The following is a 7,663-nucleotide window of genomic DNA, read 5'->3' on the forward strand; positions in this document are numbered from 1 at the left end:
AATAGCTGTCCGCTAGTAAGGACGACTACGGAAGGAGCGCAATTCCTTCCGTAGAAACGGGGGTGGGGGAAACTGCTCAAAAGGAGGCTTCTCTAGGGGACGGAGTGTTTGGGGCGCGATCCCCGCGTCCTAAAGGAAGGGTTCCGAATTCAGAATCTTTTGCAATTTCTGCCGCGCAGCTCTTCCCAATGGTCCGGGCTCTGGCTTTGCGCATGCTTTGGGGGCGTAGGTGGTCCCCGAGGCTGAAGCAACGACAGAAAGATTCCTAGTTAACCGGTTAACTCCCTAATAGCTTGTAATGTCAGGCTAGGTTCATTAGGTCCCGGTCCTGTTCCTTCTCAAAGTGAACATGCCAATTCATTTCAGTGACTCTGTTCATATAACCACTCATGCTTAACGGTGTTTGCTCAATCCAGTTTTCTGGTTTCACACAACACACGGAACCATAAATTAAGTGAATAGTGTGCACAACGTGGTTGGCTAATTCCTAGCTTAGTATCTCGACTGAAACTAGCCAATGGGCATATCTGATCTAGGTCCTAGGTCCATTCTAGGACGACAAAGGGTGCTTGGATATGGTATCATAGCTTCCCTAACTCTCTTATAAACCATATGGCTTAGGCAATAGATAATCTATTTTCTACTGGGCTTATCGTTTTTTAAGAGGCTCCAGAAAGGAATTTTCACCCTAGAGGTATTTTCAGAGGCTGTTTTTGAAGTGGGTATTACAGCAGATTACCCCATGACTTGAATTAGCATCAGTCTGGCCATCTAAAGAAACTTGTTCTACATGTCATTAATTGGATGAGTAATTATTCATGAGGCTATGGGATTTTCACAGAAGGCCTGTATAATTGTAAATGTATAACTGAGTCCTATTAAGTTCAGTGGGAACTTCTAGGTAGGTGTGGATAGATTTGCAATCTAAAACAAATTCTAGGTGCATTTACTAGAGAATAAGCCCCATGAACAGAGGAGGTGACTCACATTGATATGCTATCTGAACCATAGGTTATTCTTCCCTGTTTTCTGAATGTATGCAACATACTGACCTATAAACTATCACAGTCTAGCTTAGTAGAACATACTAAATTGAAATGTGGAAGGCTAGTTTGTGTCTCAGCATAATGTGCCAACACATCTTGTGAGGCTTATTTCCAGATTGAGATGAATTATTTTTTAGATGAGTCATATGGCACGATGCATGTTAAAATTTATAACATAAATTTAGTTTTTAAAATATCACAATATCTTTGTTTATAATGCAACTAATTAATATTCATAATATTAATTAGAAACTAGATAATTGAGCATAAGGACTTTACTTGAAGTTAGGAGATACATATACCATTTAAGAGTCACATTAACTTTAATAAATTGATCCCTTAAAGCAGGTATGCCATTTTTTCAGGCTCATACATAACCCTGGAAAAAAAGGGAGGTTTCTTCAAAGAAAAACATGTGCAGTGCTCACATTAGATCTGCAGCACTTCTTCCAAGTCATTTTCAAAGTACATATATCCATAAAAAATAAGATGGTAAATTATGATGGAATAATTGCCACATTTGCTTCTATCTAGTGATCATCTGGATGTTTGCAAGATAACTGGATGTTTGCAAGATAACTGAAATGGAAGAATACCTCATATTCTGCAAGAGTACTGGTTCAAATGGTGCACTATGCTTTTGGGTTTGTTTGTGGCTTAGAAAAAAAATACGATTTGCAAATCACAGTGAACGGCTTGGTACACACACAGTATTTAGGGCAGAAGCCAGGATAGTGACTTTAAATCACTATCAGCTAATGATTATTTTAAGGATTTTTCCCCAACTTCAAATTGAATTTGATCTTCCTAGTTCACAACAGTGGCACTATTTTAAACTTAAGCATGTTTTAATGGCTCATATGGACCAGACACTTTGGCCACTTCAGAGTCATCTGAGATGCTCTCTTACTTGATGGAGTCTACCACAGAAGTTAAACCTACAATATATCTTTATCAAAAGTTCAAGAACAGTTTTAAAGTGGACATTACTGGGATATATCAAACATAAACTAAAGATCTGGATTCTCTGACAATGCCCCATGTTTGGCAGCATGTCCTTAAAAATGTTAAAATGGTGTTGATGGACTTGTGATTAAAGTTGATTCATGAAAAAATTGTATTTAGAGTCTATTGGACTCCCCAGAAAATGTGCTTGAAAGAATGGACATCAGATTTTCTATATTGGAGATGCAAAAAAATTGAGGGACCATTGACCCATATGACATGGTCATGTGAACTTTTGGTACCTTTTTGGAATAGTATTTTAATGTACATAAATAGAATTATGGAGAAACCGCTCAACATTAAAGATGTTAATGTGATGTTGAATGATATACTACAACTCTGGAATTTGACTGTCTATGAGGAATTATGGTTGTACTAGGCAGGAGGGTGGCCAAAAAAATTATATTTAGAAATTGGAATTGCGATATTCTTCCAGACATTAAGGAGTAACTTTTGGAAATGTGCAACTTACCCATTCTGGAAACGGCAATATTTTCTATTAATCAAAGAATGAAGATGTCTTTGGCATAGATGTTATGATATTTTACAATAATACAGTGGCATCACTAGGTAATTTTTTTATCTGATTATAATGTAGTATTACATAGTATTTTATGTAAATCAGTGACTTTAAGTTATATATGTTAGATTTTTGGTTTCAACCCTAATCCTAATCCCTTTGGTATTGTAATTTGTTAAATTTTGATAAGGGTTTTCAGGGTTGCTGGAGATTTTTTCTTTTTCTCATGTTTTAATTTTTTAATTCTTATTTCTTGGATTGAAAAGTTTAATTTGTTGCTGTTTGTTTTGATACTCTGTTTATAGTACCAGAATAAAGAATAAAGTAAAAAAAACAGATGTGGTGGTAGGCATATAATGATTATTCTATTAACCAGCTGCTGAACTGTGGCCATCTGTCATGTCTTTGGCATTTTTCTGCCAGGGACTATGTCCATATATGTATATACCATCTGTTCATAATTCTATCCCTCATATAAATAGAAATTGCTTTTGTGTCTTCACATTTATTTATTTTTAATCCCGCCATAATTACTTTTTATGAATAACTCAAGGTGGCGAACATACCTAATACTCCTTCCTCCTCCTATTTTCTCCACAACAACAACCCTGTGAGGTGAGTTGGGCTGAGGGATAGTGACTGGCCCAAGGTCACCTAGCCGGCTTTCATGCCTAAGGCAGGACTAGAACTCACAGCCTCCTGGTTTCTAGCCCAGCCCCTTTACCACTAGACCAAACTGGCCTAGTTAAACATCTGTTCAGTAATTCCTAAACTGCAATCAATACTGAATTCTCTGAGGTCGAGAAAGGATACTGTAGTTATTTTGAAGTTTTACTCTTGCCATAATCCAGTTCAAGAATGAGAAGCCAAGCAGGACAATGTTGTATCAACAAATCTTGGTAATGTTAACTAATCTTACTTCCTGAAGTTCATGGATATACCATAGGTATCAGGACAGACATTTTCTGAGTATAATTGTGCCATGAAGACTTCCATGAAATCTTTAAATCTTTTTAGAATCTATGAAGCTTTTGCACAGATGGACCTTTGATTCTGTTCAGATATTTGCAGTAGTTGTGAAGGTGCCTGCTTGACAGACATTTACAGTACTGCAGGCTGCCAGCCTGACACAGAATATACATCCTGACAAGTGATACTCTTTGTCACATACCCCAGAGAGTCAGATATCCCAGCCCCTCGTTTAGCTGGATAAAAAGAGACTAGGGCTTTTTAAAATTGGATACAGAATTCTGGTAGAAATTGATAGACCAAGACTGAAAAGGAATGGGGTTTAAGAACACTTTCCATGGGTTTCCAAGCCTCTGATTAAAATTTGGGAATCTCCAAAAAGCTGGAATAGTCTAGATAATTGAAGCAGAGGGAATAGCTGTTTCAAGAGTCCTCTATCTCTGTTCCTTTGTTATTTTGCTAAGTCTAATTATCTTTTAAAATTATCTCTATACAAGCTTGCAAACTCTTGTGTGATTTCACCTATTACCCATTCTTCAAGTTGGGCATGAAGATACTCATCTTCTTTATAATGATCTTGTTGTCTGTAATACCAAATTGCAACTTCTCCAAGAGAAAATGTACCATTTGCAGTAGATCAGAGCCATAACATGTCTGCCAGGAGCATAATTTTCTTTTGTAATTTTTTTTTAAGTTGCAGTTATTTCACTGTGATCTGAAAAGCCTTATAATTTATCTTCACCAGCATTGACTATTTGCATCTTAACAGCAAAAGTTAAAATGAGGTTTGACAGTTTACTTGTCTTTTTAAATAAAATTTAACTGGTTTATCTCCAAAGGAAGAGCTGCATCATCTAATCACATGCATCTATGCTACATGGCCAAGAGATTGCACTATTGAAATTATTTTGCTTTTTTGCACTTTTTCCTTTCAATATCCAGAAAGTTGTTAAAGCCTTATCTCACACACCAGTGTTAGGGGGAGCATGTCAAGACTCAGAGGGCTTCACTGTTAGGAAATTTGAGACTTCCAACCTTCCACCATATAGGTTTAGCCATTCAACTACAGCAGTATGCTAAAGGATGGGTTTATTAAAATCAGGATATTGGGAATTTGACTATTCAGCCATTGGGGCTTAATAATATTTCAAATAATACATCTGTGTTTAATGCATCAGGTTTAGCCATTATGGGACTCAGGATATTATGTGAACCTGGCGTATGAATTATTCCTATTATGTGAATATTTCCACTGTTGACTAACTCCTTAGTTTTTGTTCTTATAACTAGATGGAGAAAAGATATGGAAACAATTAATTTGGCCCTTTAAAACATTGGCATGTCTCATGTACTAGGTAGGTAACTTTTTGATTATGTTGCACTTCATTATTTTATTTGCTTTTTAGACCTCCAAGGACTGGAGGAAGGACAACTAGGAATATGGACTAAAATAACTTTTGCGGCACATTTTTGGAGGTCAAGAAGGATCTTTCAAATCTATTTACACCCCCACCTCCAAATGATGAAAAATGCATGGTCGAAAAGAGGTAATTTGCCACTGAAGTCTAGTGGTGTAATTGGGGGTGGTGGCATAAAAATATTACAGTATATGAAATAACTTCTTACTAATTTCTATCGGGAGGAATACACAAAGAGCTCCTAAAGGCTCTTCTAATTCCATTTCCAGGACAGACTAAAGAATTTTATATGAAATTGTTACTAGCAGATAAGGACCCCAAGATAACTCTTGCTGTTGCAAAGTTTGTTTTCACAGCTTGTAAAAGCTGTATATTGCTGACAGCAAAATAGTGCAAGTATGATTGTATAAACAGTATAGATATACACACATACAATATGCACTATACAATATACATCACGCAGTGTGTGTGTGTATCTATCTATCGTATATTATGCAGTATACACTCACACATAAGTATATAGCTAAGTCCTTAAACTTTTATTTAAAACTTCTTTCACTAAGGATTGAAGGAAACTCACCCCATACTGTAAAACTTACTGATCCAAAGGTTCCTAATAGCTAGAAAGCAGTTAAGCAATTTCCGAAAACAATTAGAAAAGGAAGTATGCAAACCCAGTGTCCTTTTTGAAGGCACTGACCAGAGTTTCAGCAAGATGGCTATTCCCTCATCTCCCAGAGTTCTAAACCTGCCAGAGACCACTGTCTTGTAGTCCCCTCACAAAGAGCAACTGTCTGTAGCACTTGTGGGTGGTCTCAAGTCCTCTCCCTGTCCAGAGAGGAATTATGAAGAGCCAGTCTACTTGCCGCTTCTCCATTCCCCTGTGGTCGTTGGCTCTGCTTTTAGCGGAGCCATCTTCAGTTTACCATTTCTGCCCTGGAAGCCAGTCCAAACACTTTATTGTGGGTTTACGAAGCCAGGTCATGCAAATACAGACATGTTCAGTAACATTCCATGGGCAAGACCCCGATGCACAGGAAACAGGGTGTATTTATAATCAAGGAACAAGGAACTACCAGATTATAAATGTGATTGGTTACAAATTTATAAAAAAAATTAAAATTGACTCAAGTTGGTATGCTGTATCTGCTAAATGTACCTGCTAAATATTAAACCACAGCTTCAGCTAGCTCTGGCTGCCCTGACCAACTTCTTGAAGCCTAGCCATAAATAAAATACAGAAATTATTATGTATCTACTTGCTTCTACTGCTTGCTAAATACCTATGTCTGATATATCTCAGAATCTCTAAGCAGCAAATCCATGACACCTTGTAGTGTATCTCACACTTATATTTCTCCTTTTCAGCTTTTTGCAGGTGATTCTTTTAAAAGTACTGTTTATTATTTTAGCAGCACTGTATTTTTATTTCATCCACCATAAAAATGAATTTTTACATTCACTTTTCCCCCTTGACTAATAAAGTTTATTTTAAAATTATAAGTTACTATATTGATCTAATTAACCAAGGTCAGGCCTAATTTCAACAATCCTGAAAGCTATAAAGGCTAAGAGGTAGCTTTTTCATTTTTATCCTGCTTCCCTTTATTAGGAGTAAGGCACAAAGATTTTGGGGTCGTATCTCTCACTGCAGGGGTAGAGGGCAGGACACCAGGTGCCTGTATCTTCCTGGAAGAAAGGTGGAGGTAGCAGTAACTACCAAGCAGCTACACCAAGGCAGGAATGGTTCTCATGGTTTCAAAACTGTTTTGCGCAAGTGCTGAGATGCTCTTTTAGGAAGTAACTACTGTAATACCTATCAGGGCCCATCTTTGTGCAATAATTTACTGTGGTATCCTAGCTCATTGTGATCCAGTCTCTACCCAGACTAATAGAACTTCACACGAGAACCCAATTCCAATATTTGTACCATGCATATAAGCCAAAATGTGAACCTTCAAAAAGCCACATGTACCCTTGATTTGACTGTAGTTCCCCTTTACTTATTCAATGTGTACACTGAACAAATAATTTGAGAAGCAGGAACATACTAAGAAGAACGGGATATCAGAATTGGTGGAAGACTCATAAATAACCTGCGATATGCAGATGATACAACTTTGCTTGCTGGAAATGAAGAAGACTTGAAGTACCTGCTGATGAAGATCAAAGATTGTAGTCAGCAATACGGACTACACCTGAATGTGAAGAAGACTAAGATTCTCACAAATGGACCAATAAAAAATGTCACAATAAATGAAGAAGAAATTGAAGTCCTCAACAATTTCATTCTATTTGGATCAACGATCAATGCCAAAGGAAGTAGCAATCAAGAAACCAAACGTCATATTGCGCTGGGAAAATCTGCCATCAAAGACCTATCTAAAGTTTTCAGAAGTAAAGACATCGGTTTAAAAACAAAGGTGCAGCTGACTCACGCCATGGTCTTCTCAATTGCCACACATATACCTGTGAAAGTTGGACATTAAAAAAGGGAGAATTATTGATGCATTTGAATTGTGTTGGCAAAGATTATTGAAAATACCACTACCAGAAGAACAAAAAATCAGTTTTAAAAGAAATACAACCAGAATGTTCCCTAGAGGCGAAGATAACTAGGCTTAGACTCTCATACTTTGGACTCAACGTCAGAAAAGACCGATTGCTTGAAAAGGACATCATGTTTGGTAACGTCGAGGGCCAGC

The sequence above is a fragment of the Candoia aspera genome, chromosome 2 (genome assembly GCF_035149785.1).
Source record: "Candoia aspera isolate rCanAsp1 chromosome 2, rCanAsp1.hap2, whole genome shotgun sequence".
Lineage (NCBI taxonomy): Eukaryota > Metazoa > Chordata > Lepidosauria > Squamata > Boidae > Candoia > Candoia aspera.